General features: G+C 35.6%; 1 long non-coding RNA gene across 1 annotated transcript in view; it reads right to left on the reverse strand.

Annotated features, from left to right (window-relative positions):
* The window catches only part of LOC107661372 (uncharacterized), a 48,893-nt gene that overhangs the window by 716 nt on the left and 35,046 nt on the right, over window positions 1-13,131 (reverse strand). Inside the window, exon 3 of the long non-coding RNA XR_001631102.1 lies at window positions 1,726-1,841. This is a non-coding gene — a long non-coding RNA (uncharacterized LOC107661372). The remainder of the gene's footprint in view (window positions 1-1,725; window positions 1,842-13,131) is intronic.

Below are 13,131 nucleotides of genomic sequence, written 5' to 3' on the forward strand. Positions count from 1 at the left end.
TGTCTTGTGTGTGAGTCTGAGAGAGAGAGAGAGAGAGAGAGAGAGAGAGAGAGAGAGAGAGATTACATAACTGAAGTCTGCTTTATGAAAACTGAGAGAGGCGAGATGTTCCAGACTGCAGATATTGAGCTCCAACATCAGAAGGACCACTAGTGAGCTCTCAGTCACATCAAAACCTGGCTTTCACAGCTAGTTTCAAGGGGTCCTATTATGCTTTTTCACTTTTCCAACTTTAGTTAGTCTGTAATGTTGCTATTTGAGCATTAAAAAATATCTGCAAAGTTACAAAGCTCAAAGTCCACTTCAAAAGGAGATATTTTATTTAACAGAAATCACTTTCAATGTGTTTTTCGAACAACCTTGTATGAGAGCCTGTTCTAGTACACCCCCAAAACAAAATCAAGACTTTGTAAAAGAGCATAATAGGACCCCTTTAAGATACATGTGATGTATGTTATCAGTAGAGATCTCTTAAACAGAACTCATTTTCTCGGTAATATCGAGTCACTCCCACACAATTACACAGAATTCTGATCAGTTTTCATGGTCTGCATTCAAGGAAATATCCATGCTGGCTATCCACCTTATATTTTCGATGCAATAATAAGCTATTTCCTGTGAATGTGCAAGATATCAGATTTATTAGCCGATATAAATAACTAGAACAATAACGGTTCTAATTCAAGTGCAGTAAATGGTCAAAGTATTTGCACTACAAATCAGTGTGTTTATGATTACGATAATTAATTAAAATAATAGGTAACATTTTATAATAATGTTCCAATTGTTCTCTTTTTTTTTGTTAACTACATTAGGTAACATGCACTAACAATGAAAAAGACTTCTAAGCATTTCTTAATCTTTGTTCGTTTCAACATTTACTACAACGTTATTAAAAACAACAGCTGTACCTGTTAATAATATTTAATGGACCTGAACTAACATGAACGTTACTAAATAATGTAATAAATATATTGCTCATTGTTAGTTAAAGGGATAGTTCACCCAAATATTTAAATTCGGTCACTATTTACTCACCCTCAAGTTGTTCCCAACCTGTACGAGTTTCTTTCTTAAACATAAAAGAAGATATTTTGAAAAATGTCGGTAACCAAACAGTTGACGGTAGCCATTGACTTCCATAGTATGAAGAAAAGTCAATGGAAGTCAATGGGGACCAGAAACTGTTTGGTTATCCAAATTCTTCAAAATATCTTCTTTTGTATTCAGCAGAAGAAAGAAATTCATACAGGTTTGGAACAACATAAGGATGAGTAAATGACAGAATTTTTTATTTTTAACTATCCCTTTAATGTTAGTTAATGAATTAACTAATGCTAAGTAATGAGACCGTATTGTAAAGTGTTACCAAATATTATGATAACAAATATGCAATATCAAGCAGCATAATGGACTGTTTTTGTACAGCTAAAATAACTGGACATGGCTGGAGATAGCTGAGCCCACTCTTACGGTAAAAATACAGTGATTACAGTTTGCATCATAAGTTTGCATTCCCATTACAGAATCTGTAAATTCTGTATTCTTTTAAAATTCAGGCCAGAATATTAAAAAAAAATAAAAAAGAGAAAAATTAAATCATATTATATAAATTAGATCATATATTTTTTATGCAGTTCCTCCCTATAGTAGCTGCATAACCAATATTTAACTATTCCACAGCTAGAAATTTAATTTGTAAAAAAATCTTAATTTTTTACATACCTTTAATATTGTGCCTTGCCTCCTCAAGCATCAGATGTTTGCAACATTTTGTGAATTCTGCATGAGGCTATCAACTGTCCTGAGTGGCAAAGCTGGATCTCAACATCATACATCCCCTGTAAAGAATAACAAAAGAATGTACATTTTTTTGTAAGGGGTATGTAAACTTATGAGCACAATTTATGCACAGTATTTATATATCAATCACATCTGTCATCATAAAGCACAGACCACTTTTGAGAACTGAGAAACAACATCAGTAGCATTTCCATCGGTACAAGATTCAGCATTGTACAATTACAAATCATTCCATGTACAAATTTCTCAGCACGGTTAGCTAACCGAACTCTGAATAGAAGTACCATGATGGTGGAACAGCTTTAGTGATGTGGCAACTCATGAATGTTCACTTGTCAGTTGCTAGGGTAACTCTGGTGTTGCTAGGTAGCTAACCAAGCTAATATTTGGTTAATAGAAGAACAGAATAGAAGAAAGCATGAGACATTGGTAATAATGTATTTGATTTCTTACACACATTCTAATCCTGATTCCACAGCACCTCAATGGGGGGAAAAAACTTGTAATTGTGTCAAAAAGGGCGGATCAATACAGAACGGCACGATCCAGCTACTATAACCGTTCAGTCTGATGATGAGCTCTTCTGATACAGTTGTCTACTTCCTGCCTGTAAGCCACTGCTGTTGCAGCCTGCAGACTTGTAGCTCCAGAGAGCAGGAGGTGGAGTGGTGTGCGTGCAGCCTGCACAGTTATCTCTCATCTCAGCCGCCAGCTAAATTGAAAGTGACACCGGTGAAATTAAGACAATCGACAGCCAGGTGAGGCCAATGGCCTTGTCCACAGCATTTACTCATGAATCTTGGACAGATGAATTCATATGCACTGCCTCCTCCGTCAAGCAGCACTCTCTCTCACACATAAACAATCTCACGCACACTTACATGTCATGTTGTAAAACTCAAGGTAATAACAAAAGCCATGGCTGTTTTTTGCATAGCTTGTGCCTGAAAAGCGCTCATCTGAGACCTGTCAATGTAATCATCTGACTGCAGCATAGCAGTGCAAAAGCTTTACAACATTTGCTGTGTTTTTTTTCACTATTCCTGCCTATTTTTTTTTTTCTAAATTTAACGGCGGATGGCGACCTAGGAGTCAGCGCTGTCGTGGTGACGCTGATGGATTTATGCAAATGTCAAGGCTGGCTTTGTGCTGTGGCTGTAGCCTTTTGGAAAGCATGTCTCCAGGGAGGGAGACTGGGACTTGGAATGCAGTTGTTTCATCTTCAAAGGCTCTCCTGAAAATAAGCAGACACACTAAATCACCTGCTGGCTTTATTTATTTATATGGTGATGTGCAGAACAGGCAAGTACAGCTGAGGGCTCGCGGGAGAAAGAGAAGGATACATAAAATGGTCATTTTTATGCTACGGCCTCTATATGTCAGCAGATGACAACCATAAACAGCATGTTAGCCAAAGTTAATCTGTCATGGTTAGTAATTTAGTTCTAAGAACACAATACTTTTACAACATTTATTATGTTGGTTAATGTTATACTCTACCTACCGTTCAGTAAAGTTTGTGGTCAGTACTTTTTTTTACACAAATTAATAATTTTATTCAGCAAGGATGCATTAAATTGAGCAGAAGTGACAGTAAAGACATGTATAACATTACAAAATATTTCCATTTCATATAAATACTGTTCTTTTGAACTTTCTATTCATAAAAATATCCTGAAACAAATCACAGTTCCAACAAAAATATGAAGAACTGTTTTCAACATTGATAATAATGATTAATGTTCTTGAGCAGAAAATTAGTATATTAGAATGATTTCTGAAGGATCATGTGACACTGAAGACTTAAAGTAATGGCTGCTGAAAATTCAGCTGTGCCATCGCAGGAAAATTACATTTACATTTATTTTAAATTGTAATATTTTTTTACTGTGTATTTGATCAAATACATGCAACCTTGGTGAACATACAAGACTTAAAAAAAAAAAACATAATATTGTGTGTTAAAATTAGTTAATGCATTAGTTAACATGAACTTTGGCCAAATTATTTTACAGCATGCAATAACATTTGTTTTGTATATTTAGTTCATGTTAACTAAAATAGTTAACTCATGTCTAAAATCTTACCAAACTCAATTTTTTGAACAATAGTGTATATTCTACATATAATAATAAATTTTATACATTAATAATAACAGTTCAAAATATACATTAGATCATGTATTATGAACAAGCATGAATTAATAATGAACAATAGCATATTTATAATAGAATAGCATAATAGCAACATTAGCCTACATTAATAAATGCTGTAAAGAAATGGGCTGCTGTAAGCCATGGACTTCCAAACATGTTCATAATAGCAGGCTGCCTAATATGAAACAGCTCACAATCTCCAGCATCACCAGAGAAGAAAACCCTGCCACAGGCCATCACTTGGCACATTCCCAACAGTCGAAGGGCTGATAGGCAGATGCATTATACACAAAGGGGTCAACACTGTACCACACAAGATGGAGTTGAAAGTGTCCTGGTCCTGCTAAAACATTCTGTAGCTATTATAAAGCTTCACAGCAGGCTGGTTTTGAAAGTGTCATTTATTTTAGGATAACTTGAAAGATTTCCTTCTCAAATTAAAACTGGAAAAGACCTTAAAAATAAATATATTTAGGAAAACAATAAAGATATGGTAATCTCAAAAATGTGGTACCATCTAACCCCCTCTGCCATCAATATCTGTCTTTGTGTGTCAGATGGAATAAGGAACTGTTCTATATGTCTATACTCCTCTACATCTCAGTTACGTAACAAACATTTCATTGAAATCAACCTGTATATACAGTAAGCTCAAAATAACTGAAAATAGCCAGCTTTGTTTGAGAAAGTTATTTTTTCACTCTTTCAATAAAGCACAAGCTAATGTTGACAGTCATGTCCAGACATGGCATTACATACATGAAAAGAGAGGAAAAAAAAACCTACTTTAACTCCAAAGAGCCTTCTTTAATCAAATCATTCTGCCAATTGAGCTGCTTAATCTCCCCAAGACACAAAGGAGAAGATCCTGTAGGTATAAAAATATAGAATACATTCAATTATAACTGATCTGACATGTTATAGATTTTTAGATCATTTACAGCGACATGCCATGTGGGATCCTGAGAGCTACACTGCCACCTCTTGGTCAAATAAAGTCTGCTCCACATGTTGAAGTAAAGTAGACTGCTGGCCTTGTGTCAAACCAGAAGAGTCAACAATTAATAATGTGGCTATTATGATAAAGGAACAAGTAGTCAGGAAACAGGCCAGTGCAGATGTTAATTTACACAAAGATCAATATGGTGACTGGAAGGATGGAATAAACATCTGTAGTGTGTGTGCATGTGTGTATAGGTACATGAATTGTATTCACCATCCATGAGCATTGATCTCATTGATGGTGGCAGATTGGAGACTGTTGATATGGACATTTTTGGAGGCTTTTAGATGCATTTTTGAGATCAAGCAGAGAGCCAGTTCCCGTCTGCCAGAACAAACAAGGTTTTTAATAGGCAAGACTCTGGGGAAGCTGGACATTTTGGGGATGAGAAAGCTGCCATTTTAGGGCTAATTTTAAGAGTGCAACATAAGGTGCAAATTGATCTTCTCCACCTGCAATGCTAAAGATGAAGATAAAATAGGTCAATTATATAAAATTAGAAACAGTGTTAAATGTGAAAATCTGATATGGTGTATCTAAAATCAGTGGTAGCTTCATAGGAGTTCAACAAATCTGCTGCAATACACTACGTACATAAAGATGGAGAAAAACAAGGTCACACTTTACATTAAAGCATTGACAATGTATTTACATATGAACTACGTTACTAAATCTGATGAACAAAGTACATAAGCTTCCGGCACTGCTTGTTGTTTTTAATCAGTACACTTAAGTATACACATACTGAATTATACAAATAACATGGACACAGAAATAGAAAGTGTTTGAGAAGAACTGGTTGTTTCTGCAAGTAAGAGTGCATGGATGCATTCCACACAATCTATACCGTAATTGCAGCTACACTTTTGTTAGCATATGTTCACCACTGAAGTACTTAGGGTTGCTTTTATGGTTTGAGGGCTTTTTTAGCCATGGAAAATAACATTAGTGGGGTAGTGCTGCAGAAAGGCTGAACAGCAGCAGAGTAAGAGACATTCAGCACTATGGCAGGGCAGGACAGCAGGAGAACACAGGCATATAAATGGAGGAGTGCGGCCATTGGCAAGGCGGCTCAGGGGAGATATTGTACACCAAATAGGTTTGGAAAAGCGCAGATTGAAAAGAATAAGCAGAGGCAGTGCTCAGAAGAATGGAGAACGCTGAAGCCTTAAATCTAGATGGTTTGGTTTAACCCCTCAATAAATCCTATTAATTCAAATAAAATTTATATAAAAACAATTAATTATAAATTATTCTCATTTATATTGTCATTACTCTACAGCCAAAATAAATTATTATTATAGTATAAATGATATTATCTGGAGAACATAAATGTATAAATATGACTCATTTTTTTTCTATCCACAATTAGAATAATGCAAGATGTATAAATATTAAATAAAAACAAACAAGCTTATTGTTTAAAACTATGGCAGCAATATTATAATTAATAAACAATTTCATGTCTTAGTTTAACATTAACTTTGACAGCTCAAAAAAAAAATCTACAAAATTATTATTATTATTTATATTAAGACTTACTTGTGCCCCCTTTCTTATAGGGATCCTTTTTTTCTTTTGTAATTTATTACATCTGCAGTTTTACATCCCCATTGGCCTTGCTATAATCCATCTTACTTATACTAAAACCCCTCTTGAATTCAGGTTCCATACACTGCAGGTCTGTTCTTAAACCAAATCAAAGCAGTACTCAAGTGCGCCAGCGTGCATCTCTTAAAATCCCCGATGACAACACTAACCTGCACTGAAGCACTGCAGGCTAATAACAGAGTCCTTATTGCCATTTCTCTGACATTGTCAAATTGCAATATCAACTTTAGCAGTCTAGGCCATAAAACCACACAACAGTTTGGCAAACAGTGGTTTTAAAAGCCACAAAACAAGATCTCATACCAAGACTAGACACGTCTCAGACAAGCCTAACTGTCCTGTTAACTCTGATCAGCTTTAATAGTCCTGATTCTGATCCCATCCCATTAGTGTATATTCAATTAAATCTGAGCGGGTGTGCTCCCTGATATGTGTGAAAGCCCAGAGGCTTACAGAGGGGTAATTAATAAGAGTGCATGAGATTAACTGACTCCCCTCCTCACTGAGACCAGCAATGCTGCTGCTTTATTATACCACTAAACACATGTTCAGATTCAAATGAACACTGATGGTGAACACGCTGTTAAATCCAAAGCAATTTTTGCATTGAAGTCAGTGGAAATTATCTACACCATACAACTCTACACTGAACCTATTTCATCTAGATGTAATATAGTGACATAAGCGTAGAGCTTCAGTAGATCTGAGCCTGTGTGTGCATTCAGATCTGTTCTTGGATCTGAATATTATAGATGTCTCACAGAACATATTCTTCAAAGTGGAATCAAATACCCTTGATTAGAACATAAATATGTGTCTGAGAGGCTGCGTATACTTGCATTACACTTGTGCAGACAGGCCGTGATTCACAATCTACTGCCGTCATCACTGCTAAAAATGCAGGACAGAAGCGAAACGCACATGAAAACAAGACTATACTTCCAGAACACAGTGATATATTCCCTCTTAGGACAAATAAGACACTCATGGATCTGCATGCAAGCACTGAATCCATTAGTTTTGTACAAAATGTGTGGCTAATGCTAATGTATTGCTAATTGGAATTTTATCATTTTGAACTAATCCTAAATAAATCAAACAAGAATCGTCTGGGAATCAAACACAATTTAAATGGTCAATCTGAAATTATCATACTACTTTTTTTTTTCTTCAGAATTTCAGTTTATAGAGGATTTCTGTGTGGTTCTTTTGATATGCGTTTCCTCCTTCCATTAGCAATACATTAACATTCCTTTAGAAGTTTTCAAAATTCCATCCAACATCTTTTGAGTAATGACCTCAGAACAAGGTGAGCTTTTGAACTCATACTATGACTGTCAGTCCTCATTTATGGAAAGCACAAGTGTGTCCAACCTCATGCAATATAAAGCATCTTCAACATATTCAACACAAGGACTAAATCTTGGGAAAGAGGTGTTCTCTTGGCGCCCTCTAGTGTTCATCCGTGAGGGGACATTAAGTCAATAGTCTATGTGCCATTAAAATCTCAAATTCAGCATTTTAACTAATTATCACAATTTTATGTATTGTTATATTATTATTATATAGATTGTATGAATTCTTGATTATTATTGCAATTTTGTGCTAGTGTTCGGTGAGGGGACAAAGTCAATATGTGGCATTAAAATCTCATGGAATTAATGAATGAATTAATAGAAAAGTTCACAATTTTAACTAATCATCACATTTTTATTGCATACCTTGAAAACATAATACTAATTTTGTGGTAGTTTGACATATATATAGCAACATAATATTTTCAATATGTATTCATTAATATGGGGGATGAAAGGAAAAATAAATACTTAAAAATCGGTTTAGGAGTCCAACATATTCCAAAATATATCTTCAGGTCATTTTGGACCTATTTTCAGTAAATAATATGCCATAAACACCATATAGTTTTTGTTGCTGAAAACAGGCTTTGTTACGTTACCAAAAATATTTCAATGTACATGATAAAAGCAAATTTTCAAAAATTATTTGATTTAGTAACTTAATTTTTGTGTTCCACATTTAAAAAAAAAATGTAATGTGTGTGTGTTGTTGTGTGGACTTCATGGGTTGCGGGTTAAATTTGAACTGTATTTATAAATAACCATTTTGACCTTTGACCTTTGGAATTTTTGGCAGCTTTAAGCTGTCAAAACATTTTTTTTAATCTGTTTGTCAAATTTGGCCAAAAATATTTCAGATTTTTTAATATGTAGCCCCTGCTATGATAGAGCTAAAAGCCACTTGGGTGTAATTTTGTCCAAAAACACTACTTGGCAAAAAAAATGACTACATCACTTTCCTAAACGTCTGCTGACAAATTATTTTGCAGATGTGGAAAGTAATGGATTGAGATTTCATGTCAATATATTATGGTTTTACAGTTGCAACAACAGCTGTTTTACTATGGTTATTTGTCAGAAACTATGGGTAAAGTAACATATATATTATTTTAATTTTACTAAGGCTGAAAGTAAAATATTTCATTTAGGCCCAATATGGCATAACTATATCTGTCTACTCAACTAAACAGAAATATAAGGGAATCATTCAAACTGACTGCCTCCATGAGGACATTTACATGAACAAGACAAGATGTCTTTAAATGAGGTGACTGGCACACAAATCTTATGAGCTGGAGGCTCTTAATTACATGATGAGATGCCTAAATGGAGAAAATTAATCCAGGTGACCATCTGCTTGGAGTTCGAAGCTCACCGAAGTAAACACACTCCAGTGGTCCCAGCAGGTTTTGTCAACTTTAACTTAAAATGAGCTCTGAGTGTAGAGGAAAAAAGTGTGTCTGCCACTCCCCTGCACTCCTGATGAGAGTAAGACAGCTAAGGGGCTTGAACGAAGGCTCTCATTTTTAGCTGGGGTGTCAAAGTCGCCTGAAACCTGCGCTGGTTTCCACTCCCTCTTACATCTCTCCCTCCACTCCTCACAGCACTCCTGACATGCATGAACAGGCACGAAACACAGTAACAAGTTTGTCTCATGTCAGCTTTGAATAAACAGTGCGATAACTTCTTTCCTTCTATATCATCCTCTCTCATTCTCTCCCTACTGCTCTCTCATTTTGCTCACACTGGGACCCCATGCTGATTGATAGCAGCTTTAAAATGTTGCATGTTCAAATAGACTAAGCTCTGAAAGCCTCGTGTGCAGAGTGGAAACGGGGAACAAAGAACCTCCACCTCCTCTCTAACCTGTCAGGTTTAAAATCAGGCTCTTATCCTGAGCGAAGAAGGGCATTCGATTTTAATAATATCTCTGTCTCCACATTAAACTTTTCTTCTGAAAATACGGTAACGCGCACGCTTGAAGATGGTGCGTCACACGGTGCCAACTTATAATGATAAATGTAACCTGTTATTTTCTCGCTACAAACTGTTTATAGAAACACGGGTTCACTTAGCACACTTATTCCGGGCCCAATGCGGAATTAAATGTCACTAGAGTTAATAACATTTAATTTAAGCAGGAATGTGATTTATATTTAGAAATGTTACCCCCTGCTGGAATGTTTCGGTTAAATGGAGATGCAAACTTTTGTCTGATCTTGATGCTCCTTGAACATTCCTGCTGGAGTCTGTATTAAAAGGTTTTAAAGTTTTATGCAAAAAAAAAAAAAAAGCACTTGTGAAATATCATTAAAATGATTTATACTCAAACAAGCTGAAGATTTTCTCTTAGAAAAAGCCATTTTATTCTACATATTGGACATCATGGCACCGCCATTTTGAGATCATATGACCATCCGTGCCATACAAGTGAGTTAATAATACCAACTACAACAATAGCCAGTGCTCAGAGAGCTTTAAAATACATCTAAACACAACAAGCAAACCAAAAAATAAAACAAAAACCATATACTGTATATAAACTAAACATACCTAAATGTAAACAAAAACTCAAAAAAATTTTAAACAATAAATAAGCAAAGCAGCAACAGCTGGTTAATATTCTGATGCACTCATTTATAACAATGATGCTGTTGTATGGAAATATGTGCGCAATACAATGACACCTGTACAATTATTATGACTACAAAATACTGTAGTTTGAGCCCCCCAAAAAGACAGAAACACTCAGTAGGCCTGACCCAAATTCACATGACTTAAGGGTACGAGAAGCATGTCAATCCATTTTCATGTCAGTTTGTCACTGCCTACATTATGGGTAAAACAAGCTGCCAAATCATCACAGTCAGTGAACAAATCCTTCACTCAAACACTTTCATTTTCTTAACAGCATTGTAATGAAGCGATCAGTATTTAATCTTCTTGTGAAGATACATAAAATAACTGATGAACTTTGTGAATTCTGAACACATTTCCATTTCAGTGTAAGACAAAACAAGTAATTGTCATCTTTTAAGTAGAAAAACAATGAAAAAGCCACAGGAGAGTGATTCCACGCAACACATTTCTTGTACAAACCAAAAGAGGGCGCAACTAGCCACTGAGAAACAGACTAACACAACTTGCCAGTCAGTCTACTCTTAAGGTTATTCTCTTCTCTGAAGTACAGCAGCCATGAGTGCCGAGACCAGACACAGAGGCCACAGTCTCTCCCAAATGCACGTCCTGAGTCATGAGACAATAGCACATGCTTGTTTTCTGTAGGGTTCCCTGTGTTCCTAGCAAACTTTAACCCCTCGTGTCTGTCTGGTGCACTACTAGCAACTGCGCTGTGAGACTTCCTCCATATCTCAACAAGTAGCTGCTTGAGATGATGTGAAACTACTCTAATGCACTTTTGTTGTGGATACAAACACTGAATAAAGCATAATTAAACTGACCTTGGATTCCCAAAAGAATGCATTCAAGAATAATTTTGAATGAACTGCTTATGAACATTACTGAATGATACAAATTAAAATAATTAAAATTATACAAAAGCAATGCTTCTCAACCACTTAAAGTGCATTAAATTAGATTTTAAAAAAAGACTTTTTTTGAGTTTGAACATCTTTCCTCAGTGTTTGACGATTCATTTATATCCACTGATGCAACTATCTGTTAAAACAATGCTCAGCTGAACCTTTCATTACAAAGGCTATGTTTACCTAAATGACTAGTGATATGCAGTTTTCAGTCATTTTGCATTCATTTTCAACCTGAGCATTTGCACCCAGAATCTATTTGTGATGGATTTTGATTTCACAAACCCTGTAATCTACTTCTTCCTGGTGAGTGCACCAGATCAAAGAAGAAGCCAGGCATATCTCAGCACAGAATCACAGAAAAGCACAGTCTATCAGCCAGATTAACACACATCATTTCCCAAATACATTATAGGGTGAAGATTATACCAGCACTCATCACATACAGTACCAGTGTATCTAAGCAGTAGGTAAATGTTATTGCCATCATCACCGTGTGAGAAATTAGTTTGAACAACTTTAATTTCGGGGCAAATTAAAGTGTGGTTGACTTGTGTTTGTTTATATTGATTCAACACAACAACACCGGTTGTGTTGAATCAATGACGGTGAGATTACACGGTGGAATTGTGTAATCAATGCCAGAGAGTCAGTCACAACTAAAAGTTGCACCTCAGACTCACAGACCTGTAAACAGATGCACTTGACAAGCGCTTCTGAGAGACGCGCTGGAAATGTCTAGAGCATGTGTTTCTGTAAGCAGACAGCGGATGTGCAGACGTTAAAGTTTGTTTGGATGATTTACGGCTCCGATAACAGCAGGGACATAATGACGATGAGATTGCACAGATGGATTCAGCACAGTTTACCCTGACGCCCGACTGAGGAGCTCTCCACAGGGCCGTATGGCTTCAATCTGATTTATAGCAAGCTCTCAAAGGGAGTGGCACTCCATTTATTTTTGACTCAACTTTAAGATGTTTCTGTTCAGATTGGGACTCAAGTTTTTACGCAGGAGCCCTTCACTACCAAACATAAAATGTACAGTATATCCTTTATTTTAACAATTTGGATTCTTATTATTTAGCAATTCTCTTGGTTATTTTCATTTATCCTTACTATATATATATATATATAACATACATAATATACATAAATATTCAATGACATTTTATGAGATACACTCTTAAAAACAAAGGCACTTTATTGGCTTCTATGGTTCCATGAGGAACCTTTAATATCCATGGAACCTTTCCATTCCACAAAATGTTCTTTATATCATTAAAATGTTCTTCACATTAAGAAAAAAACTGTTCTTTTAAGAACTGCACACTGAAAGGTTCTTTGGGGAACCAAAAATGCTGCTTCTATGGAATTAAATGCGAAAACAATGCGAAAAGGCCATAGTTCACCCAAAAATGAAATTTCTGTCATAATTTACTCAGCCTCATTTTCTTTCTTTCTTTCTTTCTTTCTTTCTTTCTTTCTTTCTCTCTCTCTCTCTCTCTCTCTTTCTTTCTTTTCTTTCTTTCTTCTGCAGAACACAAAAGAGAATAGTTTGAAGAATATTAACTGAATAGTTTTTGTTACCATTGATTTTCACTGAATGGACAAAATAAACAAATGAAACATGTCTCAAAATACCTTTTTTATGT

This window comes from Sinocyclocheilus anshuiensis, unplaced genomic scaffold, assembly GCF_001515605.1.
Source record: "Sinocyclocheilus anshuiensis isolate Anshui unplaced genomic scaffold, SAMN03320099.WGS_v1.1 scaffold635, whole genome shotgun sequence".
Classification (NCBI taxonomy): Eukaryota; Metazoa; Chordata; class Actinopteri; order Cypriniformes; family Cyprinidae; genus Sinocyclocheilus; species Sinocyclocheilus anshuiensis.